The 26,874-nt window shown below is 39.4% G+C and overlaps 1 protein-coding gene across 7 annotated transcripts in view; it reads right to left on the bottom strand.

The window, feature by feature from the left end:
* LOC134537572 (ensconsin-like) overlaps positions 1-26,874 on the bottom strand; it is a 166,642-nt gene that overhangs the window by 96,419 nt on the left and 43,349 nt on the right. The window lies entirely within an intron of this gene.

Raw genomic sequence — 26,874 nt, 5'->3', positions numbered from 1 at the left:
TTTTCCATTGCTCCACTTAACGTGGGCGGGTTGATACCAGGTCGTACAGCGAGCACTCTCTAAATCTTCCGGTAAACAGCGAGACTGGCGCGTATCTGCAAGAGTCAACACGCTTCGCGATTCCGAGCACAGAGCGAGAAACCATGAGCGTCTGCGTCATCGCGGTCGGAGAAACGAGCCCAACCTCCAGCAAGTGGTTTCTGACGTGACGTCTAATAAATCGATGAACGCCGGCTTCACGCACGAAAGTGTCCCGTTACGCACATTGTACCGTTACGCTGTGTCCCGTTACGCTCATACGCTTGCGCCGCATCTATCTCTCTTCCACTCGATTGGAACAACCATCGATTTCACTTTTTCAAAGCACTTCAAACTTGAAACACTCCCATTCGTTTCCTACTTTTCCTATCATCGTCCTATCCTTAACAGAATAACACAGATTGGAAGAAGTTAAATAGCAAACATGTATAAAAGTTATAGTTAAAATAATCTCTTCGTTAATGTAATAAACATATTTGAATTAATGAGTGCAAATAACAATAAATTTATCAATTAAATTGTAGATTTCATTTCACTCCTTTGTATCCATACAAAATAGTGATAATTCAATAAAAATGATTCAATTATATTCATAAAAGTATGCAATCATTTCATCAATGTTTTGTTATGACGTTGCCACGTTAAACTATCGTCCGTAAACCGACTTTACAGACAACCAATTATTTTTCTTTATGTGCCGATTGGTGAAGAGCCCGCGGTGTGATCCCATAGGTTCCGCCAAACTTTCACGCAAAACTTGTGACATGACAAACTCATACATTTTTCGAAGATATCGTTTAATATAGGGTTATCGAGAATGATTGCGTGCGCTGAGAAGATAAAGAATATCCCAGCACCATAAAGATAGGGTAGCTGCATCACGTGCAAACTGTAAATGTTGACATGAACCAAAATACATGGCAGAAGACTGAATAACGTCTAGACGTCGCAGAGCTAAAAAGGCGCCCATATCTATGTATGTGCATTACGCTAAGTCTGAACCAAAATACATGGCAGAAGACTGAATAACGTCTAGACGTCGCAGAGCTAAAAAGGCGCCCATATCTATGTATGTGCATTACGCTAAGTCTAAAACTTTAATCTTTGTGAATATTTTAAGATCCCACACGTGTATATAAATTACAAGGCGTATTTTTCTAAGTTAAGTACCATTATGAAATAAAAAAAAGTAGACGTTTCTTAGCAAATTTATTTTTACTTGAAAACCTGTACCTTAATCTACTTTCCTACACAATTAAGGCACCTATTGTCTTGTACAACAAGCTTTTGAATCCCAATCTCATAGATTTAACGACCATTGAGACTTGAAGTAACTCATCAGATAACTACGAAATCGTGAAACATCTGTTCTCTTTCACTTTTTCGTCAACTTTCAGATCCACGAAGGTCGCCCACTTCGTTCATCATAGTGAACATTCGTGCAGCAATCTTTAAAAGCTCTAACCCATTTCCGTAGCAGTCCATTCTTCATTATGTTTTCTCCATACGCTTCACTGGTCTGATTATGAATTTCAGTCACTTTCACGCCTTTAGCGCTAAGAAAACGACACCACAGCGCGTATTTCACAGTCGGCGGGATTCCCAATCGACGAAGGCACTTTAAATATTCACAAACAAACGTTGAACACGGTCGAATGTTTACGTAATGTCGTCTGTGGCTGGCCAACTGACGTAGGTACACAACCCGCATGCACGCAAAACGGTTCTTACTTAAAAAAAAAAAAAAAACACCCCTCGTAAATACTTATTCTACAACAACAGTTTATAACCCTGGCAATCATTCTCGATAACCTGTACTTAACAAATTCCAACAGCACGGTGTCTACTAATTCTTAGTGAACCGATTTCTAGACTTTTTTTTATAAACTTATATTGAAACTTTAAAAAGGGCCATTGTTTGTACACAATATTCGCAACTAATCACAATCCGAAATATATATACTATTTGCAGTTTATGCCAGAAATCTAAACATTTTTTTCAGAGATAATTGCCACAAGTTTTAAGTGAACAGTTGCCAGTTAGCAAAAGGCCGTTGGAAATTAAATTTTCGTGACTTCAAGCGCAGTTACTGTTTATTTCGGGACTTTTTCGGGAATTTCCTGACCAGTAGACATATTTTAACAGTATATTTTACTAGTTCGGATTCAGATTTTTAGAAAAATTTTCAGTAACACACAATCATGCAGGATCAATACCCTCTATATTTGATTTTTAAAAGATTTTGTGTTACACAGGCACTGCATAAAATTTGTTCCAGAGTTTTATTTAAATCAACTAAAATTTCAATAATTAATAGTTTTTGGTGTCGTAAGGAAACAACTGATAATAGGGTGACTTCGAAGCGAAATAATACTAGCCAACAAGGTTAATTTGTGAAATCTCCAGAGCTATACGCAATACTTTACGCCATGTTCAACCACTATATATATATATATATATATATACACACACACACACACACACACACACACACACACACACACACTTCACGTAATTTTTTTCAGAAATGGCTAATGTGTTAGTTTTAGTACGTGACTAAAGGATATAAAAAGGAAGAAATTAAGCGGGTATTTCAAGGGTACCCAATTAACAGCGAACCAATTAGATCATAGCTGGAACATGTTATTAGCATGCATGGCAGCTTTCCCTGAGGCCGTGTATCGAAATACAAGGAAACACTCAAGTGGACAAGAAACATGAGACGAGGCAGCAACACGGAAAAAAGCGGGAAGGGGGGGAGGTGACTTTCAGGAGTCTAGCCAGAACATAATCAACTTAATTGAACTAATTAGAGCAGTAAGTCACGGCTGCAGAACTGCTGGTTTTATTGTTAGTTTACAACTTCCGGTAACAGAAGTAGATGCGCGCAGAACGACCCGCATGGGGTCGGTCAACTCTCAAAGCTGCTCAAGTCTCAGTTAGATACTTGCTTTTTTGCCCAATTCCAGATCTTCATGAAGAAATACTTCAGAAATGACACAGTAGAAGTTAAGTTTTACGCATCGCCCGGCTAAGAAGAAAAAAACCAGGGCAAAAATTTTAATGTGTTATAGACAAGGATTTTATTATTTATGGTAGGTGGATAGATCAATAAGTACAAAAGTGGGATAATCGAATTAAAAAATAAACATAACTATGGAAACGAATGTTGCACACATATGATACATAGTAAAACTTAATAAACATAAAATTTGTAATGTTACATTACGGCGTAACTAAAAGTTATATTCTTGTCCCGGTTACATCCCTATATAAACACGGAACAGCTATAGTTTCTTATAAAGAGCCAGGACATAATTTATATGATTTACGTAATCTAAAACTAAAAAAAAAAAAAGTTTTCATAATATATGGTTTCCTACTGATATTGTCTGAGCAATGTCAAAAACACTGGAGAAAAACCAAACAAATGTCAACCGCGTACGGACGGTTGTAACACTTGGCAACATCGACCGACCCCTGACGGCAGAACTTCCGCGTGCCCTGACGCAGTGCGGCGTTGCCAAGTCGCACGACTGTTGGGATGCAAAAAAAAAAAGTCCCACGACCGCCCACGCCAACCATGGAGATGTCAGGCGACCGTTAATTGCGCCTGGCAGCTGGGAGTAATGTAGGCAGGCCTGTGCGCATGCGTAGCTCCTACGCTTGCCAAATGTCCTACAAACTCTTCCAGGACCTAGACAAAACTTATCCACGAGCCCGTTACCAGACACCACAAAGTCCATACTACATTTTGGCAGTTTTGAAAGTGAAACTTCTTTACAGCCTGTAGGGTGGGTCAAGTCAATGACATCAGAACGCAACGAAAAAAAAAAAAAAAAAAAAACAGGAGAAAGACAGAGAATAAAAGTGCAAAAAAAGGTAGAGCCAAGTAGCTGTAAAACTGTCAAAGACTTTGCCGGTTTTCCATCGCTATTTTTATTACAATTACAAACTTCCAGTGTGAATCTGTATTGTTTACTATACAGAATGTCCATAAAAGAACGTTCCAGTTTCAATGGTATATAACAGTTTAATTTAGACTATTTACAACAAATCATACCTCAAATTGAAGGTAAATAAACCTAGTTTTTCTTACAAATGTAGAATATGTACGCCTTTAGTTACACGGCACATACAACCTATAAAGTCAAATTGTTCCCACAATTTGGTTAACACGTCCGGAGTAATGGTGTTTTAGAGCATCGGTCGTAAGTTAAAGTTTGCCAAGTAAGTCATGTGAGAGAAGATCGGACATACGCGCATATAGGTCTAGACTGCCTGGCGAGATGACTTCTGTTGGTTACCCTCTCGCGCGAAATCCTTGGGTCGCAATTTCCGCGAACCCCCTAAACTTGCGAATCCTACAGATCTGCGTCTTATAGGGAATTAGGCCGTCTTGAATTCTTCTATATTTCAGGTGTAGCCTAATTCAAATCTGGAACTACTTATCCCAATTTTTGGCATGTCAAGTTAATAAATCGTATCTCCCAGACCTATATCTTGTTGCGACCACATATTTACTAACAGGCTCCAGTCTGCGAGTAATCAAGGAAACATCTCATTAATTCACGCGGGCGACAACTGTCATGATTTTCGCACCAGTTCACAAGTGTTGACCTCAACAAAGCAGCAAAAAAAAAAAAACAAGTCCTATCCCATGTCAGACCAAAATGTTTAGCACCGGAGAATTTTTAGTGGCTATATTCCGCCTGTGCAGTTCCCCCACCCCCAGGTCCTGAGTTCACACTGAGCACATACCTTGTGAATATGAGGCCGGCCCAACGCGAACGGACCTAGTGACAGGGGGAGGGGTGCTGGCGGGGCTATGCCTAAATCCCCAGAGCAGTGGATGCAGGGGCGCCATATCGCCGGCTTGACGGAGAGATAAGCCGCCCGGTTATTGGACGCGTCGCGACCAATCACGGCCTCGCCATCCGACTCATTCCCTCCCCCTTTCCAAAACCCACGCAATTTCCACATGCCTTCGCGCTATCCTGAACTCTGAACTCCACTTGCACGGGGGGGGGGGGGAAGAATCCCCGCTTGAAACTACACAAAAACAATTTAATTAAGACCTAGCCTAGGCTTGGCAGAACATTATTAATAGAGTGTTAGTTCGATCTGTGTTTTTGCTTGAAAAGTTGAACGAAAACAAGTGAAAACTGAAATAGATTAGGTTTTAGTTTTATGTCAACTGAATAAGTCAACTGAATAAGAACGAACTTCGTGATAAAATATTCCAAAATTTCACAGCTTAGTGCATTATCTACCCAAAATTCTATGAGATCAAATCTCAGCCCACTCATCCTTATATCGGTGTTAAGTGGTTAGGGCCGTTGGCAGAAAATAATATTGCCGAGGGGGGGGGGGGAGAGAGGAGGAGGGACTACACTAGACGAGGACGACAATGTCGCTGTATCCTGCGAGTACGACATCGAGGCAGAACACAATCGCGCCGGCTCCCAGCGACCTTCAGCCGCTTCCCGGCCGCGACCCGTGACGCACGCGGCAATGGGAGTGTTTGTGTCGTCCGCCCGGGGCTTGCGACACTCTCCTCTCGGCACGACAACACCTCGCCACAGGGTCTCCCCTCCCCAACAAACAAACTCCTCCCGTGTAAGAGCTGCTAGGGCTGTCCACGCCTGGTTTCTCCCACTGCTACGACGGCTTACATACGCACGACTTGCTGATCTAAAACAGTAAAAAAATAACATATTAAGGGACCCGCCTAGCAGGGCCGTAATTGGGGGGGGGGGGGGGGGGTTGAAGACCTGGGGTCCAGACCTCGCACTTCCGGAATTTAAAAGAAAAAAAAACACGCGAAAACAGAATTAGAAAATAACAGCAAGTCAACTACATATCTTTTTCTCTATATATAAAAAAAACGGAAGATAAGAAGACTCAGTTGTCAAACTAAAAATGTCAGAAAAGAAGTGCACTAGAGATTGCTACGCCTTCTTGATTTCACTCTGACACTACATTACTCATTACTTTAAAAGGAACTGTCGGTACAGCTGAAATCCGGGCCTTGCAGAGTTCTGCGACACCCCGCATCTACTTGACCAAGCTCTCGCGGAAACTGCGCCAGAACACACTCGCTGAAACTACTAACGGGGAGAAAGGCGCAGCCGGCGAGCTGCCTCCGTGAGAAGAGAGTCGCAATGTTACAGTTAGCGGCACACATGGCGACTTTCCCACCCGTCGCCGCCAAATTCCCCTTGGCAGATGCGCCCGGCGCGACACAGCACTTAACGGTTCAGGATAGAATTTAAAAGCATCTTTTTATTTCAAAAACACTTCCAATTCTTTGATAAGCAGACGCGTGCACTATTATATGTGCTCATAAGCAGAGACTTTTAAAAGTTAGAGGATTCACTTTGTACCATTGTGCTGCTTCCGCAATTGGCTCACAGCTACACTGTTAATTTTTTTTAGTAAATGGAATAGAAATATTCGTCTAAAAGTACAGATATTTGTAGATTTCTACATTTACATGAAAACAATTGTATCACTGTAAAATAGCTTTCGCAGTAATTCTGGATTCGAATCTTAATCTGGCATTTATGCTTTGTGTTGTCCCAGTACCTCCAAAGTTAAAAGTTATTTGTAAAACGTTCCCTGAATAGCTTTTCAGTAATAACTGCACACAATAATAAGCACAATTTAAAAAAAAAACTCCAATTATAAAATATTCAATCAACTTTTCCTAGGTTTAAAATCATGATTGAATGAAACATCAATTAAAATATAAAATTATTCACGAATTTTCGTAATAAGTACTCAGTATTATCTCCAAATTCGTATTTCAAATATTCAAAAATAACCATAGCTCTGTGTTGTACAAAATAACAATATATTTCTTATATTACAAACTATTTCTTGGCAATTGTTTACCGATGGTATCTTTTCTAAAAGTACAGAAAAATAATTTTTTTCTATATAATCTGTAAGCTTCTTGTCCGATGACGAAGCCTCAACCAAATAAGTGCTGAATCGCATATTACCTAGTCGAGACGTTTCACAAGTCAGCAGCCAATGAGCAGGTGACATTCGCCGGAGTATTGTTACGACACGCCAAGGTCAAGGCAGCGACGTAACAGCATGCACAGGTTTTAGAATCTACCCTTGTGGTCACTGAACCAGCGAAATTTTCTGGTCCCTACTTGTAGATATTTAAGTAATACATCACAATAATCCACAACGAAGTTATATTTAACTCAACAAAATGACTGGTTTGACATCAGTTATTTAATTGGAAATATAGTAACTGTCTCAAATATAAACGTTACATTTTCAGCCTCGCAAAAAAAAATCGTAGGAATATAGTTTAAACGCCACCGCTTTCCACCGCAACGATTTCCCCGCAACAAAGCGAATAAACAACGCGCCGATTTTCGGAGTCTCGTGCGTAGAGGCGAATCTGGACTCGCTGCACCAGCAAGCCTCGCCTTTAGCGCCGAGCCTCTACAGCTCGGTACAACATGCCGAGACATGAAACTGGAGGGGGAGGAATCAATGACGATGGTAAGCAACTGACGTCCAATGAAGCCGACTGCCGAAACACGAGAAACATACTTTTCGTTCGGGCAAAGTTGAACAAAATTAGGAACACCGTAAACCAAATTGTGGAAATTTTAAACATAATTTATTTTACAGCAGAGTGTCCCCTGATGTTATTGTATTTGTATACCTACATAAGTTCTTTTTTTTTAAAAACCGTGTTTAAGTAAGATACTGTCAAGAAAGCAAAAGTGTAATGGTTTGGTCATATTGCCCTAGCTTTTGGCGTATTTATACTCAGTGGTACATAAATTAACATATGCAATTCATGTGCAAATTTATCACATTTCACATGTGTGTAGTAAATTCACACAAACTAAAAAAATGTGTAATATCTAACTACTTCTAGAAATACTTTATTTTTGTAAATAGTTACAAAATTGGTGTAAAATTACAAATTGGACGTCTTTATTTCTAAATCCTACGACAAAAAAAATTAAAATCGCTAAATATTAATTTTAATGTATCGAAAAATTGTACAGTGCACGAGTAAATAAAGAGGTAAAATGGAGCAGTCAAAATAAAAACCCATGAAAAAAAAAAGGCAACACATTAACCACACAAAGATCCTGGTCGAATTCGTTGGGACTTGAAATCAGTTACTTAGGTGGGATGAAAAAGTCATTTCTTTCTAATCTTCTGAAAACTTCGAACAGACCCAATGCGGCGTGTACCAGGAAACTTTAGCGCTGACCATAAGCAGTTGAGACAACGAAAACTGGTTATTTAAAAATAGCCAGTCATGGGGACTGTCAACAGAATAGAAAACTTAAAACTTTGTTTTTAAATGATTAATATGACATCATTTCTATGTCAAATGTACGTAAGAAAATTATTTTGGTATTATATCAGTACGATGTCAGCATGATATAATTTATACTTACATCATTTTTTTAGTCACAACAGATGTCAGTGGTATGTAAAAATTCATTGCCTAGCTATGACTTACCAGTGATGTCAGACCTAGGCCATGTATTCACTTGGTCAAATTAACTTCACTCACTGCTACTACAGCATGTCGGTGACGCGAACTCACAAGATTTTACCCATCCAAAAAAGAGTCAAAAACGCACGTGATACAGTCGAGTATATACAATGTATTAGTGTATATATGCGTATACATGTACACAGGCCGCTGCGATTCGCCAGTCACTAGCATGTCGGTGACGCGAACCCGTAAGTTTTGCCCCTACCAAAAAATCTCTCAACGCGGCTAAAGAAGTTTCCAATTCAGAAAGTTAGAATGACGGCAAACGCACCCGGACAGCCGGAGAGACGGTGGGCCGTGGTTTAAAAGGTTTGCCCCGGGAGCCTATCTCCGCCACGCCGGCACTCTCTGCTCCTTAATTACACCCGCCGTCACAATCACAATTACCAGCCTGGGACCCCCGCTCTCCGCGCATTGTTCGACAAATCTGCCTACTTAGCGGCGTTACCTCTCCACCCGGCTGGAAGCTAGCAGTCTCTACGGCTCTTTCCGTGCAGAGCTGCTTACAGCTTCTCTGAACCCTTCCAGGCCATCCGCCCACTGATACCACCGTGATACGTGGAGTTCATCAGACATTGGATGCGTGGGTCAAGCTGTACCAACATCCCATAGCGGACCTCATTTTCCATGGCTTCGAAATATATGAATTCGAATTAAATTTTATTAATTATATTATAAAAGTATAATTGTAGCGTTAGATTACCACAAAAAGAAATAAAAAAATTGGAAGTTACAGCAAAAATAAAATTAAAATTATGTACATCTTAAGAATTGACAAAGTGTGACTTGAAGGGTTAATCATGTATTTTTTTTTTATTCTGTAGGTTGATAAACATAATGAAGTCACCATCCAGGCCAGTGGCACTCTAGTCTGGGAAGCGTTTGTAATAGGTCCAAAAAAAATGGTTTGCTTTACTTAACATATTAATAAACAATTTTTTTTGCTTGAACATTATTAGTTCTTAATTTACTAAAACAATCACCAACTTTTTATTGTAATTTAATGAAAATTACTGACTGGTTTTCTTATTTTTTTTAAAACTATATTTTAGCAAAATATACGCAACTAAGTTTAGCTACCTTGGGTAGAAAAAAAACCTGCGCACAGTCGTGACAACCATGGAAACTGATAATACGCATTCATAACGCTACCACGCACACTTTCGGAATGGCCACTGGAAACATCCCCCGGCCGAGGAAACAAGGGAGGGAGGGGGGGGGGGGAAGGAATTTACGGGTCTTAACTTGCGACCAAAAGCTGTGTCCGAGCTGGTGGGAGGCGGAGCGTGTTTCATTCCGCGCCGCGGGTAATGGCGCCGCGGCTTAGGGCGTGGATTAAAACACGCTCGAAACCTGCGCCAAAACGTATTTAATCCATAGGAGAGCGAACACGCGCGCAGCACACACAGCTGTGTTCGCCTTTAATTAAGCATCCTTTTAAAGTCCTGTTTAAAAAAATATTAAAACTATCCCTACGCCAGATGGAATGTTTAATATCTAGTTACTTGTCGTTACAGTTGAATTGTACATTTCTGGACGCGAATCACACATGTACTTTCCGCACCCGCCGCTAGAATTCGCTGCCTGAATCGTAAACGTGGCTTGCCAAAACAAAGCGCAGACAGCGGCACGTCCGCTACGACGATTATCGAACCATTCGAATTACTGACGGAAATTTTGAACTATTAGAAACGGCTCCGATATAAGCAAGAAAGACTTGAAAAAAAAATACTAAAACCCCGGCTTTGGACCTGATACTCGACACGTAACTTCATTAAAATACTGCCCATCTTGTTCAAATTCAGTAAACAGTTAATGGTATAATGTTAACCTTTGGCTTTGTGAACTTAGGTTAACGTCATCTGACAGATGGCAGCACCGTGGTCACACATTCAAGGAATTACTCCCAACCAAAAAGCGCGATACCGAGAGCTAAGATGTTACATATAAAAAAAGGGAGCCACTGTGGCAGCGCGGCGCGGCGCGACGAGGGAGAAAGTGGACACGCCGCCCGCCGCCGGGGGCAATTACTTCATTATCGCTGGAATGCGCTCAGGAATTCCTCCGCCACAGCACACATGCACCGCTGCAGTCTCTCTCTCGCCCGCCGGAGTTTTCACTGCCGTCAATGACTCTCAGCTTTATATATAGCTGCCCCACTGGGCTTCGAACTGTTGTATTGATGGGGGGGGGGGGGGGGGGGAAATGAGACCAAATCTCTTACTTACAGTTATAATAAATGAAATAAAATGAAAATTAATTAATTTTGACAAAAACTTAATACAATGCTTTGTAATGTACCGAAGAAAAAACGAATAGCACCGATGGTTTCCCGACTCTCGAGCACGCAACGTTGTCATGGAGACGAAGTACCCACTGTTTCCCGGGCTTAAACACCAATCAACATTGATAATCAGTTTATTATTAATTATAAATTATTAAGACCATTAATCGAAATAAAAACCATCCTAACTCTCAAGTTGGAAAAAATTACACATAAATGCCAATTTTCATCGAAATCGGCTGACTTGGTGAAGAGTTCACTGGAAACAAACATCAGGACACTGGATGGAGACATATACACACACACACACACACACACACACACACACACACATATATATATATATATATATATATATATAAGCTCTCTACTTGCGCTTTATTGCCGTACTCGAGCCTAACGCTTGACGCTCTTACGGGCGGTCGCACCCTCGATCCGAGACACAACGAGGTTACTTCCCGAACCAATCGTTCGTTCCACCCAGGTTCCCGTGTGAATGTGTAGTGCATAACTGAACTTCCCCCCGAATATTCATCTCCATGCAATACACGGGTCTCGGTTATGTAAGTTTTTAGAGTAGACACACAGTTTCTGAAAATTCCCCCGACTTCCCCTGACCAACATTTTAAACTTCCCCTACTTTTTTTTTAAATTCATGTACTTATTTAGCAATTTTCTAAAACAAAAAGAAATATGTATCACACGGGTGATGGCAAACTGTAGCATAAAATTTCCCCCTCAAATTACTATTACTGCAGAATTTTCATGACTTTTTCTAGGATTGCAAGCAAATTCTGACTTATGCCCTTATTTTACCTGACTTTCCAGAATGTTTACATCCCTGATTAACCTAAAAATATAGTTTGGGACGGTTATTTATTTTTAAGTTAGGAAGCTACTATCATCGTTTGAAATATTTTAAGTAGTTATACATATTTTAATAACTGTAAATTATCTTAGCTCTCGTATCGATATACTAACAAGAGAAACTCCACATATATCAATTGTTTTGAGAAACTTAGAACATTTATATCCAAACCCTAGCAATAACTAATAATACCATGTAATAGTAAGGTATTCAGTTTTAGATTAATCCTTTGTATGTAGTCTTCGTCGTTAGTTTATAAATTTTTAGTAGACGATCAACAAATCAACAAAAATTTTGTTTTCCTAAAGCCACAAAAAAAACTCAGGTTTCTACGATAGTGGGAATATCTAATTTTTTAATGATTTGACTGATTCACTAAAAATAAAGTTTTACGATAAAGGCTATACACAAACGGTTAGTTCAGAACTGTATATATACTACACGATTCCATGCTCTCAATACATGCTAGGATTTAAAAATAAAATTAGGCTTTAAGATTCTCAAAACCATTAAACAGGCATGTATTAACTAAAAATGCTCATATAGTGAATAAATTTTAAATTATGAGTGAATTTCCGGAAATATTAAAGCAAACATTTTTAGTTTATAATAATATATTATAATACAAATATTATATTAAGTTTATCGTTTAACATTTTACGGAATGTGTAATGTGTTGAATTACACTAAAGTATTTTGTTGTTTATTAGACCTTTATCTGACAAGCTTGTTATCAACCACGTAGTTAGTCATCAAGAACAATTTCCCATATCCGAGAGATTGAAATTTGGGTTGCTCTCTGTAGTTCCGCCTCTATGCACACTTGCTATCCTGTGGCACTGTTCTCGAACCATCAATAAACTTTTTTACAAATCGGACATGCGAGGTTCTGCTATATTTCACGGAGCAAACAATGTGCCAACTGCGCATGGCCAACCTGAGCGCCACGCGGTTCTGACAGTTCCATTCGGCAAAACAGGCCATTCAACCGCCGAGAGGAAGACATATTAGTTTCTGCGTAGCTATAATGAGGCCTTCGCCTCGCCTCTCCACATCCATGACTGAACACGGCCCCTATTGTGGGTCCACGGTTAGCTAAACATACCTTTTACTGGCATTCGGACGGCGGTCCGGTGGCTCAGTCGGAGCACATCGGCTTTCGTTGCGAGCGGTCCTGGGTTAGAATACCAAGAGAGGCATGGGTGGAAATTTTGAATCATCAACAGTAGAGTTATTCAACATTACGTAAAGAACATTTTTAGTCATGGTATCAAGTAAATTTGCGCAAGGTGGAGATTTTGAAACTTTCGAATAAAAAATGCCTAAAACTCAAAAACTAAGATATTTTTTACAATTTTTTTTATCGAGAACCGTAATTAATTGACCTCCCAAATGTTCTCGGATTAGATTTTAATAAGAAGTCTTTTTCATACGCTTGGAACTATTCTAATGAACATGTAACATTAAGCAGACATTTATTTTCTCTCGGCAATTCGTTTTGTGTTCATTTTGATTTTTCATTGATCATATATTTTGACAGTTTAAAATATATTAATTTATTAGGCAAATATGCCTAGATTAAAAAAAACAATTAACTAACACGATCTGAAACAATTTAAAATATCAATTTAGAGAATTTTTGGTGTACTTTAGGTATCAGAAAAAGCAATAGAAGCACACGTCAATGAACAAGTCGAAGTCAATGAAACTGTCAGAAATGTAAATAATTAGTCATAAAGAGCTGGAAAAAAAAAGGGGGGGGGGGAATAGTGTCGGATCACTCGCCTCCTACCAAGGCGATCCTGGTTCAATTTCCGAACAAGTCAAACCCTGATATTTCCCAAGTGGGAATTGTGGGGTGAGCGTTGCCGCTAGCCTTTTTACACCAATACACTCCGTCAATGCAACCACAAACAAGAAAGAAGGGAAAACGGCAGAAAATACAATAAGCACCCTTCACTTTCCAAAAGTCATCGCATGAATATAGTCTGCTGATAAAAGATTAAACTTTGAAATACGTTTCATAACCACACACTAGTTCTATTTATGCTATACACAAAAAAAAACAGAACTATTCAAATTACTTTTTTTTAAATCTATACTTCGATCTCATAGAGGTTATGTTAAGAAAGCAGCTGTAAATTTTGTCACGTTGTGCAGTGATGTTATTAGGCGTAAGAAATATATTTTCATAAATACCAATAACAAATTGAATTAAAAATAACATGTATTAACATAGAGGAACCACTGCCTCATAATAAACAAGTTTTTACTACCAACAGTTTCGTACGCGTTCTATTATACTTACCCCTCTTACTTCTACTTCACTGGTTTAACTTTTACTGTATTCATTGGTTTACTTCTTTGACACATGTTTTTTTCACTTAACTACGTAAGCATGTAGTCAGAACGTTGCATTGTTTAGAAGAAAAAAACACCTATACAGCCGTGACCTGCAAGAATTTTGAGCTTAAACCCACCACTATAAACAAGAATTATAATTTTTGCCAAGGAAGTCCATGAAGAACAGCTCTATGCGCTCGCAACACGACGAGAGACCACTCGGGCCCGCAGCTTTAATGTGTACGTGCAGGTAACGGAACAAGAACACAGGCGGCCATTGTGCATCAGTGCACAATGGCTCCACCGCAGAGAAGCCAGGGACCAGCTACGAAGCGAAGAGAAAGGAAAGAATTTTTCTTGTTGGCTTTAAATTTCCCGGGGACTTCAGTTTTAATCACAGTTGGAATTTTTAGCGGTCTGCGGAATCTATGTGGGACGGGACCGCTGCCTGCATTCTTCAAGCGCTCTTTGGTAACTCATAAAGGGCTGTAGTTGTGTTGTTGAGGCGGGATGGTAAGAGCGACACTCGCTGGAGCTTCTAGCGCGGTATCGCCTCTAAGATCTTCGGACTGGAGCGTTTTAGTACAATGTGTGTTTAAAGTGCGTAAGACTAGTTACAGAAGTGACACCTAGTGGTGTGGAGTAGAAATTAGCTAGAATACAATACGTGTCACGCGCTTCGCCAATGCTAAATGGTCAGTTTTTTCCCCAAATTGTCATATTAGAATATTAGGCTGTTATCTGTACCCTTAGCGTTTTGTGGATATTGTTACAGGCAAGACTGCGATCCGCGCCAGTTCCCGGGCTGACCCGGGGGCCCCGCATGGCCACTGACCAAACGCGCGCATACCGGATACCTTCACCCCCTGCCCGCGATTCCGCCTTCCTTGGCGCTGTCATCACTATCACTTGGCGGCTTGGGAATTCCGCGTAGAGTGGCGTGAATAAACGCCGTCATTCTGGATGCTTCGAACGTTCGGTCGGCCAGGGATGACGCGACACGTCACGACCACTCAAGTCAGTTCCAGAAAGACTGCCAAAGGTATAAAAACGGCGACGCTGGCCTCCGCGGAGTTTCGAGAGTTCCGAAAATGCGAGCGGCGCGACGGGGCCGTGCGAGTGCGACCGAGTGGCGCGATACTGCGTGTGTGTGAACAGGTGCGATATTGGGGGGGGGGGGGGGCGACCCGCTTGTGAGGAGTACGAACTGTGGATTGTACAGATATTTTTAATGAGTAACGAACAGACATTTTTAAGTGCGAGTGATTTGTGAACATACACTAAGTGTGATTATTCAATTAGTATAGTAAAATTAGCAGTAATTAAAACTGTATAAAAATTAATTTGGCTATCCGTATGAACCCGTTTTTTTCCTACACGTAACAATATTATTTCCCTTCCGTGATCACGTGGGTGAACACAGACAGCGGGCACTCCGGCCGCTAGGAGGAAGAGCTGGCGGGCGCACACGCGGTCCCCCCCCCCCCCCCCCCCAACCCAGGGACCCACCGTGGTGACGTCACCGCACGGGAAGTGACGGCGCCGCTCGTTCTACCGGCCCATACACAGCCCGACCTCGGGCAACCCTGTCCGTGACGTCACCGGCCGAGCCTTACACGGCGGAGGACACCGTGACGCGGCGGGCCTTTTGTAGTCTCTCCCCCCCCCCCCCCCCCCCCACCCAACCAAGACGAGCAGTTCTGGCTATTCCGGCGATACGGGATCATAAAGAACGGAAGTCTGTAAACAACAACGTCTTACCCGCGTGGGCATTTTCAACCTGGCATAAAAATAGCCAATGTGCGACGTTAAAACTAACAGCGCAAAGATTTAGCGACCCTACTTTTTTTAAAAAAAAACTACTCTGAAAGGCTGTACAAGTATTTCCGTAAACAATTTTCTTTGTCTCTTTCTATCAGTGGGTTCTTTAACGCTCAACGTGTGTTACGTATTTCGGAACCCTAAACGTTCTTATTAATTCAGGCACGCACCTTATTTATAAAACCACCCAAAACTTTGAAAACATCTAAACGAACTAAATCAGCATAATTACACGATTAAAAACTAAATTAAAAAAGTTATTACCGACTACAACAAAATTTAAGTAACAAAAAGTTTAAAAGCTACCCAACACAAAAATCCTAATTTAAATAAGGTATTATGTCCCAAGTTGTTGGAATACAAGTAGGTACGTTCGTAGACAGCTGATCTTGTTGACGACGGTTTAAACGGTCACCCAACGTCCAATTGTACGTCTGGTATGGAATTATTTACGTTTCTTTGAGCTCTATGGTCCACAGAACCACCCGCCTCCCCTTCTATCAATAACCAACCATGATCGATGACGTCTTTGAACACGAATAATTTATGACCTATGGTGTGAATAGTGATAACCCTCAAACATAATAAAATTCCCTTTTCAATTGTTTGATCGTGAGATGTGCACATTGGCTACGGCCAAAGCTTCATTAAAAAAAAAAAAAACTAGTTCTAGCCAATTTCTTAAAAAAATAAATTTAAAAAAAAAAGCAATTCACAGGAATGTCACGATTTACACTCATGTCTACAAATGTCGAGGGCTGACGACCCCTGACCTCTCTCCAACCTACATCCCTCGAGGGATGAAAGGAAGGGGGGGGGGGAAAGAGAAAGCCCTGTCCCCTACAAGGAGTTATCGATCACTCATACTAGACGTCCCCCCCCCCCCCTTTCCACAGCACAGGCGACAATCAAGGGTCCAGGCTGCAATCTCGCCTCTGGATAAGCTGTCTACGCTTTTGATTGCAGTAGAGTGTAAATTGTGACCACTGTGCCAGATTGCAACTAACCACCCGGGTTGTAGATATTAAATAAAAATATTTTGTCTTAATTATAAGCTTTAATTTATATCTTTAACTATAAGTTATATATATATTTATTTAATTTTACAATTTCTGGATTCTTTTAAAACAAAAAATGAGTGACTATTGCCAGTACTATCACAGCAGTAGTCATCCTGAGGAAAAAAATAATAATTCAATGCTAAACAATAATTATTATTTCGCAGGAAGTACTATTTTTAATAGTCGGTCACTATTCATAACAAAGCATTCAATTTAAATTGTTGACAAATACAACTGAAACCAAGATGGCGTCTTTAAATTACGACCCCTTAGAAATAAAATAGCAGATGATGCTCTAGATGAAATATACTAAGAAAATATATTTTAAAAATTATCGTAAAAAAATTTACTTACAAAATACAATATTAATGATACATAGTAAAACAATTGTATTACATTACAAAGTTGTGTCTGAAACATTTTTGCTCTCAGGTTTACGTCTGGCAACAGAGCACACACAAACAAGGACAGCGCTAATGGCAGAAATCGTTCATTGGAAAGAGAAAGTAAAATGTCCGTTTGAATGCATACTGCAATCTAAGGATAAGACGCGCTATATCGTACAAAATCCGTCGCTTGCCAGCCCTTGCATTTCAGTTCAAACACCCAGGCGTAGCGGGGAATCCAGGCAATATCTGGAACCGAGAGTGAGCGGGGGTTGAGAAGAGGGCAGGAGGAGGGGCTTAACCCATGACAATTTTTTTTTATCAACCGGACATTCCTCACCATTTTCGTACAGCACGATATGAAGTTTATGCAAGCGCCTTCTCCTTGCTATGGGCTTGTAATAGTGGGGCAGACTTCATCTAACTCTTTCCTCATATTTTCCTAATACAACCAGGGTTTTAGAAGTGTTGGAAATAAAACTAGTTATAAATAAATGATCGCTAGTCCCTGCCCAGTGGCAAACGTACACCGTTGTTGAAAATAATAACCATAAAAAATATGCGTGTGCACTAACACCAAATCTCAGGAGCATCTTAAAAATCACCTGATAACGTAAGCACTTCATGACTAACCAAAGACATTTTAAATAAACGCGTAATAAATCAAAACAATAATTGGGCTAACGGCACCAATACCAACGAAAAGCAGGCACAAATAAAATTATACAATTATTTTTTTTTTTAACCCAAGGTGGTTTTTCATTTTAATGAACCTTTTTTTTCGACACATAAAAAAAAACTAAGAGGTTTATTGCAAATGATTTTGTTAAAAATATCGAATGTACAGTCTTAATTTTATGCAGGATATATTAAATCGAAATTTCATAACCTGAAAAACGTGCAAACGGTCGACATGAGACACGTTTTTAACTGTTCTGTTAAATATGTAAAATTTTAAAGTTTTTTTTTATTATTGGCAAATACACCCGTTTAATGTTGTACGCAATAATATGCTACTGCGTAGCTTGGTGTGACACGCTTGTACTATACGCAGAGCTCACAACAATAAACCAACCATTCCCCTAGCGATAAGTCGAGAGCAGAGCACGCCGCGCGACATCTCTCGGCGAGAACGCGTACTGTTATTTAGTTTCGTCGTTCCCGCTGCTACAACAGCGCTGCGCACTCGTGGCGGCATCTAGTGGCCAGTAAATGTACTATTACGCTCGACGTTCGCTTTGTCTCAGCCATAAAAACACACACTAGTGGGCGTGGGAGATGCAACAAATTTAAATAATGTTATACACATATATGTATAAATAAAATTATTTATATTAAACCGCTTTAACAGCAATGTAAAATATATTTTCACATGTAAATAAGGAATTATCACTCAAAAATTAGTTGAATTTTTTAAAAAATAACTTTTTTTTTACCGGTGCTCTATTTATATTGTTAAAAATTATTAAGAATAATCTTAACTGGTTTTAGGCAATTTTCAATTATTCACTACTTAACTAATGTATAAAATACAAGTTCATCTATCTAACAACACTAGGCAAATTCATTCCAATTAAAATTTTCATCAAACATTTTTGATCTGGTTTTAAATGCTTTTTTTTTTTACAGAAAACTATGGAATGCCAATAAAAATAACTACAGACTTTGAACCACACTTGTTCAAATTATTCCGCACACTTGTTCCGAACAAAATTTTAATTATTATAAAATCTGACAAAGTGTTGATTTGCATCTATGTGCATTAAAAACTGAGAGTAAAAGAAAATCACGTCACACACTGCTCTTGAAAGAAAAAAGAAAACAAAAATGTTGCTTGTTTCGCTGACCTCGCCATGCCAACAATGAGAAAAAGAAGTTAACATGTGACCCATACTCCCGCTCCAAGGTATTTCGGTGAAACTTTTCTCACAAGCAGAATAGCCGCTGATGTCTTGTAAGTCCGCAGTACGAGCTATCTTGGCAACAGTCTGCACTGCATTGCGCGAAACAAGTGATTAATATGGAACGGCTACATTCTGCAGTACAAAATAAAACATCGTGCCAATGGCTGCGTAATTCCGCGTTTATTTTCTGTACATGCCTTTTCTAAGAACCAGGACTTCAGTTACGGTATTAAATCTTATCTAAGCCATGAAGTGTGTACAAAATAAATGGTCTTCGAAAAATTTGTATGCTTCGTATTGAAATCATACAACTATAAAAAATTATTTTGATAATTTAATCTGGTTTTTAATAACACGTTTAAATGAAAATTGTGTGTTGAAACAGCGTCATAGGGTGAAGCACTCGCCCTTACATTCTTCCCACACTTTGCTAAATAGTAAAGGGACGATAGAATTGTAACCCCTTGGAACGGGTACCGTTCATACTTTCGGTGGCGGTAGTGTAGCTGGGTAGAAACTGGAAAAGGTACCCTTTCCGATTTCTTAAATAGTTTCGGTTTTAATGCAAATATGGACTGGAAAGGTATCCCCTCGGAAAGGGTGCCTTTCAGGATTTTCTGTACAATGACACAGCAGAAAATAAACTGGAAGGGCACCCTTTACGATTTATTAAAATGCATATTATTTTCTGCTTTATAATCGTGAAAGTTATCCCCTCTGGAAACATATCCTAAAATGGCTGCCAGACAAGTAATGTTTCGATACAAGCACCTAGTTCCTCAGTTTCACACTAGGTAGCGCTGGTAGGGAGTGTCCACAGAAGACCTTAGCAAAACAACCGCCTATGTAGCGTAACATTTTTAATTGTATTCTCTTTTGTCTTTTGTTCTGCGTGTAAACTCTACTTCGATCAGAATATATGATCGGAGGAAAATTCTTATCCCGTGTATTGTCTGTGTTAGTGCATCACACTTACCTAACCTAACCTAACCTAAGAAATCGGAAAGAGTACCTTTCCAGTTTATTTTCTGCTGTCTCATTCATGTGTTCTCATGTTGCAAATACACTTATAATAAAAAACTCGAATAAGAAAGTTAACGTAGAATTTTTAAAATCAACGCCAAAGACACTGTATGCAACTGTACAAACAAATGTTAAATAATTTAAAAAAATTATAAAAAAATATTCCAAAAATACTCTTATTCATTAATACGAAGAAAAAACATTTTTAAAAACCTATGTAGATATTCACTCAAATAAAACAAGCAACTCTTGAAAATTAAGAATAGCATATCACAATCGTCAATTTGAAAAAGGCGTTAAAAGAAACTATGTTTCTTTAGTTCAATTTTTGACTTGCGAGTCTACTAATACCAGCCAGCCCTTCTTGGGTGGAAAACCCCCGATAACAATTAGTTCACGCGTGCTAATGGGGCTACAGCCGCGCGTTCTTGATAAAAACGGGCGGGGCTCGCCTTCGACAGCACAGCGATAACAGTCGGAACAGGAAAAAATACGAGCCAAGATCGTCTTCCGACTAAAAGCTCTCGTTGTTTGCCTTTTCCAAGCTATTTGGACCGACCTCAGTCCATTTACTACTCGACTCTTGAATACCCCGGTGGTATCTCTTCGACAAACACAACAGCCATTAACGGTTAAACGCGGTACGTTTTACAAGGGCACTCTCTCCGAGACTCGTGTCTCATGCTACATGTTCTAGCATACTGCTACGGGACGTTCATGTACCTTAATGCCAATCATAGTCAATCATAATCCTGAACACTTCAACACCTGGTGTTGCTTGGCTTCTGGGTTCTAGCCGCGTCGAAACACAAAATTTCACCGACGTTTCGGTCGACAATGAAGTCGCTATCATCAGCGTAGCAGTCACCTACTGAGGCTCTTCGAAATTCTTCTGCCTTTAAATACTCATACGCCTGAGATCAGAGTCCCTTCCAGATTTGAACGTCGACCAAACGTCAGTGAAATTTTCGCCTTTAGACTCGGCTGGAACCCACAAGCCAGGCAACTTCAAACAATGGCCGCGAAAGCTTTGCGATCCTTATTAACTACAATACTTTATTTTTTTCAACAAATAAACCAATCGTTGACGCACGTTCGTAAGTCGAAACTATTTACGATCTAAATACTCGTTACTTGCTTGAATACAGCACTGGGACTGTACACGGGGATAGTTTGCTCGATCTGGAACCAAAATCCGCACACGCACACGATGATATCGTGCACGACTAAAATTCTTCTCAGACAAATGAGCTCGCGCTAGATGGCGTAAACCTGTTATACGCAGTCGCGTTCAACGAACTCGCAAACAAAAATCGCAGGCTGAATCCTTCTTGTTCATGAACGGGCGCTACCAATCATTATAAATGCAGCTTTAGTGTCAAAATGCATGGGACGTGGGGTTGGAACGACATCTACAAGGCAAAATGAATTTGGTCGCACAGAAAATTAACAAATATTTTTTTATTATTTTTTTAAATGGGGTGTGGCTGTATCATGGACACCGCCGTGCTTTGTACGTGAATACGTATATGCAACAGGTAATATTTTCTATACAAAATATAAAATACGCTATTTTTAATTTTAACCCCATATACATTCACTGTAACTAATTTACACTAATGTTTTATATCTGCAATCGACATATTTTGACGAGAGCTGACGATTGAAACTCAAAACGAACGTCGTAGCTTCTCAGAGTCTAAAGTTATACCAAATGTAAAATCTCTAAACGCAGCAAAATGACCTCAAAATGGCGGCGCTTCCCCCCTCCGTCGCGCGCGATGCGTCACACACCTCACTTAGCGTTAACGAATTCTTTGATACTTTAGCTATCCAGTGGTGTAAATAATTTCGGCTGGAGATGATAAATATTTAGCTGCAACACCAAACAACCCCGATTTTATCATTCGTGTTGTTTTTGTTTTTTTTTAAATTGCCCCCACTATGGAAGCAATTTTAAAGACGTATTAACGTCAAAAAAATTGGTTGTCTGTAAAGTCGGTTTACGGACGATAGTTTAACGTGACGTCATAACAAAACATTGATGAAATGATTGCATACTTTTATGAATAAAATTGAATCATTTTTATTGAATTATCACTATTTTGTATGGATACAAAGGAGGAGTGAAATGAAATCTACAATTTAATTGATAAGTTTACTTTTATTTGCACTCATTAATTCAAATATGTTTATTACTTAAACGAAAAGATTATTTTAAACCATAACTTTTATACATGTCTGCTATTTAACTTCTTCCAATCTGTGTTATTCTGTTAAGGATATAGGACGATGATGGGAAAAGTAGGAAACGAATGGGAGTGTTTCAAGTTTAATGTGCCTCGAAAAAAGGGTCAAATCGATGGTTGTTCCAATCGAGTGGAAGAGAGATAGATGCGGCGCAAGCGTACAATGTGCGTAACGGGACAATGTGTGTAACGGGACAATGTGTATAACGGGACAATGAGTCATCCTTTTTCGTGCGTGAAGCCGGCGTTCGTCGATTTATTAGACGTTGTCACGTCAAAAAAAAAAAAAAAAAAAAGATAAAGACGTCTCGTGGTGTCGGTACGGTTCGTACAGGAACAAAGGCGTGAGAACGCAGTGCGGGCGGAACGTGACCGATGTGGTCGCAGGTGTCGTCACGTGACGCTGCACTTCCGCCCGGCGACGGCCGGCGCACAAGGTCGGCGCGAGCTGAGCAACACCCGGGCAGAGAGTCCCGCCCACCGAAGCAACACGTCCCGCCGCGCGTGGGACGCAGCCAAGCAGGCAAGGTTAAACATCGCCGACGACGTGTCACGCGAGTTAGCGACGGCAATGGTGCGTCTCACACCCCCACCTTATAATTGGACGGTGTTAAGTAACAATGGTTCAACCCACAAACATTTTCAACTGAGTAAATTCAGCTGAAAGTTGAACACACAATAACCGGTGTTGTGGCAGTGCGTTGAATGTTTGGTCGCAAGATGGCATTGTAGCAAGGAATATCGGTTAAAATTTTTTTTAGCTCAATTAGAAGTGTCATTTTACCTACACAATTATTTCAATAACTTTTTTTCCCTATTGTTGGTTAACTCATTTGTGCATAACACCATCCAATTTGTTTAGTTATGCTTTTTTTTGACGTGTTAAGAAAATAATGACGACTGAATTTTTACGCAACATGCAACGAAATGTTCATAGCATGAAAAAAAGACTACATAAATAAATAAAATTTATATGTGCATTAAAAAATAATATACTTTAGTGATTAATATTGAATACTGGTCTGCATGATTTAAAAAAAAAGCATTTATTTTTTGTGATTATTAGTGATAAAAATGTGTTTATAAACTTTTTCAAGAGTATTTATATAAGTGAGGTTTATGTTGCCATATGTATAATTTATTTGCACATTATTATTTAATAAATAATTACAATAAACAATCAGCACATTCATTGATTTTCATTATTAAAACGTATCTCCATTATTTTACTAAATTAAATTAATTTTATTGATTTTTTACTTTAACCAACAGTATTTATAGTATCATTCCAGTCCTTTCGTTACTTCAAGCATAACTTCTAATGTACACGCGCCCATTTTTTTTCAACCATTCGTCATTACTTTTATTTAAGGTGGCCGCGTGTCTGGGCTCACGAGCGTTAAAAGAGAGTGGGCGCTTACGGGCGACACTGGCTCGCGCAACACGCGACTCTTCGCCTCTACGGGACTTTTAACTGTGACTTCATAATTGTTACGTTGCAATATTTGAACATAAAGGTTCTCTGCACATCCATTTACCGTTTACAATAGTGTGTGTAGAATTTTCAATACCTATACCTAAAAACATCCGTGAAAACATCTTTTTCCACTTGTACGTTGAATACACGTTATAGACTGAACAATAAAACTAAACCTGTATAGACAAGTTCAATCAATGGCTCTTAAATTCAATAAAAGATGAGCGGTTTGTATACGGCTCGTTAAAACCTGGAGCTGTGCGCGCCATCTGGCGACCTAGCGCAATATCAAGAGTGTAAAAAGTCGTGCAAGTGGTGATGATTACGGAAACATGCACGCCTTTTTACACCAATGATACACTAAGCGAATAACAGTTGAAAATATCTGTGGCAGAAAAAAAATGCAAGAGCGATATCGAGCCAAAATTTTATAAACACGCCTTAAATAAAAGTAATGAACAATGGAAAACAAAACATGAGGGGGGGGGGTTGGGCGTGGCTACGTAGTTTTTCATTGGCTGCCTCAGTAGTCGCCAGAAAAAACTGGAGAACAGTAAATATGCATCACTGCATTTTGATAAAAAAAAAACTTCATACCTAACATATCTAGACTGTTTAAGCAAGAGAGTACAAGTAAAAATGTTATTTTTTCTCTTTCAGGAGACTTTTTTTATATAATTACACTGTAATTTGTTTAGTAGCTACGTTTTGTATATACAGTGAATTTTGAAACTACATTTCTAAATATATGACAGCTTAACTTTCAATTTTTCAACAATTTTTCAATTTTTTTGCAATTTAATGACTAATACACTTTTGCCTTTTGCCTAAACAGTTGAGGCATTCGAGTTTCAAATCACCACAATATCTTAATGAGATGAATAAGATACAGCTATGCTACACAGTATTACCAAAAGTAGCGTTACAAACAATCGTATACACTTTTTAAAATCTCTGTCTATTTCTACAATTATTAATTTCGTATAGACCAAATGCTACTGTTATGCAGCACACATTACTGCTACGTGACTGTGGCTTGCCTATCTCAAAGGTACCTGACATGTTGTAGTTGGTTTCATTGAAAATGGCCCAACTGATTTTTCATCACAAGTGAAATAAATTCATATGAGGTTTGTTAGCAGCGATAATGGAATCACCTTGCAGTTTGTCCTCAAGCAAATAAATGTAATACTGGCATGCAAAAGGTTTTTATTTATCAAATAGTATCGCGTTTACAGTTCCATTTTAAAAAGGAAAGAACATCGTCATTACTCGGAATAAAAGGTTGGTCCTCTCAATTCAATAATTAGTCTTCTTTAGTAATCATCTTGCATGAGCCGCGAGCTGGTATACTATTTTCAATACAATCCTGCTAATTGAAAAAAATTCCATTTTTTATAGTTACAAACATGACCAGAATTCTAAACAAAAACGAAAATGGCGGTGAAAAAGTCAGAAGACAAAAGACTCCCAAAGTGTCAACTTACAGATATTAAATCTCCCACGATATTTCTAATGGAGGAATGAAGTTCTAGAACACAAGACGAGCCACGGCTAACTATTTACACTTGTGAACGTAACAGTACAGCGAAGTGTGTGTGTGTGTGTGTGTGTGTGTGTGTATGTATAGGTGTATGTGCGTGTGTGTGTATATATATGTGTGTATATATATGTGTATATATATGTGTATATATATGTGTATATATATGTATATATATTATATATACATATATTATATATATGTATATATTATATATATATGTATATATATAGTGGTGCATGATAGGATTCAGTTCAGCTGAGTGTTTGGAATATAATTTCACTTCATTGTCTACACTGCAAAATCTCGTTTAGCTTTTACGATCAGGTCCTTATATTTTAGAGTTTAAGGGGCCCGCCTCGTCAGGGGTGTATGTGTGTTGGTGAGGCGGGATGATAAGCGCGACGCTCGCTGGTGCTTCCAGCGCAGTATAGCCTCTAAGCGCAAGTCTCTGAACTGGCGCGCATTCGTCTCGTCGTCACAGGATAACTGTGAAATTTGAGCGGTGACCATAACATTATATGGCGGAGAAATGAAGATAAAGGTGTTATGCAAGCCCCTTAAGGGGCCCGCCTACCTGGTCACACAGACGGTGCGCAGAGCTTCAGGAAAAACAACGCGATTTCAAAACTACTCAAGATATCCTATTGGGGTATGTTTACGAAAAGCATTTAAGAGTTCGCTGAGGCCCGAAAAGTACTTTTAATTTTGGATCATGTTTTTCAACTGTTTTTCTAGAAGAGTTAAAATGGCTAAAACGCATGTTTTCAGAGTAATTTTTAGGGGTAAAACAACCAGTACAGATTATTAAAAGCACTTAAGGGGCTTGCATTACACCTTTATCTTCATTTCTCCGCCATATAATGTTGCGGTCACCGCTAAAATTTCACGGTTATCCTGTGACGACGAGAAGACTGCGCGCCAGTTCAGAGACTTGCACTTAGAGGCGACACCGCGCTAGAAGCACCAGCGAGCGTCGCGCTTATCATCCCGCCTCACTAACACAGTTACACCCCTGACGAGGCGGGCCCCTTAAGTGCTTTCAAGAATCTGTACTGATTGTTTTATGCCTAAAAATTACTCTGAAAACACGCGTTTTAGGCTTTTTAACGCTTCTAAAAATACAGTTAAAAAACTTAATCCGAAATTAAAAGTACTTTTCGGTCCTCAGCGAACTCTTAAATGCTATTCGTAAATAGGCCCCACTCGGATATCTTGAGTAGTTTTGAAATCGCGTTGTTTTTCCTGAAGCTCTGCACACCGTATGTTTGCCCAGGTAGGCGGGCCCCTTAAGTAGCTCTATTAACGCTTCTCAAAGAAACTAGGA

The sequence above is a fragment of the Bacillus rossius genome, chromosome 12, assembly GCF_032445375.1.
Source record: "Bacillus rossius redtenbacheri isolate Brsri chromosome 12, Brsri_v3, whole genome shotgun sequence".
NCBI lineage: Eukaryota > Metazoa > Arthropoda > Insecta > Phasmatodea > Bacillidae > Bacillus > Bacillus rossius.
The sequence above is the reverse complement of the archived record's forward strand: the minus strand, read 5'-3'. Positions and strand labels throughout refer to the sequence as shown.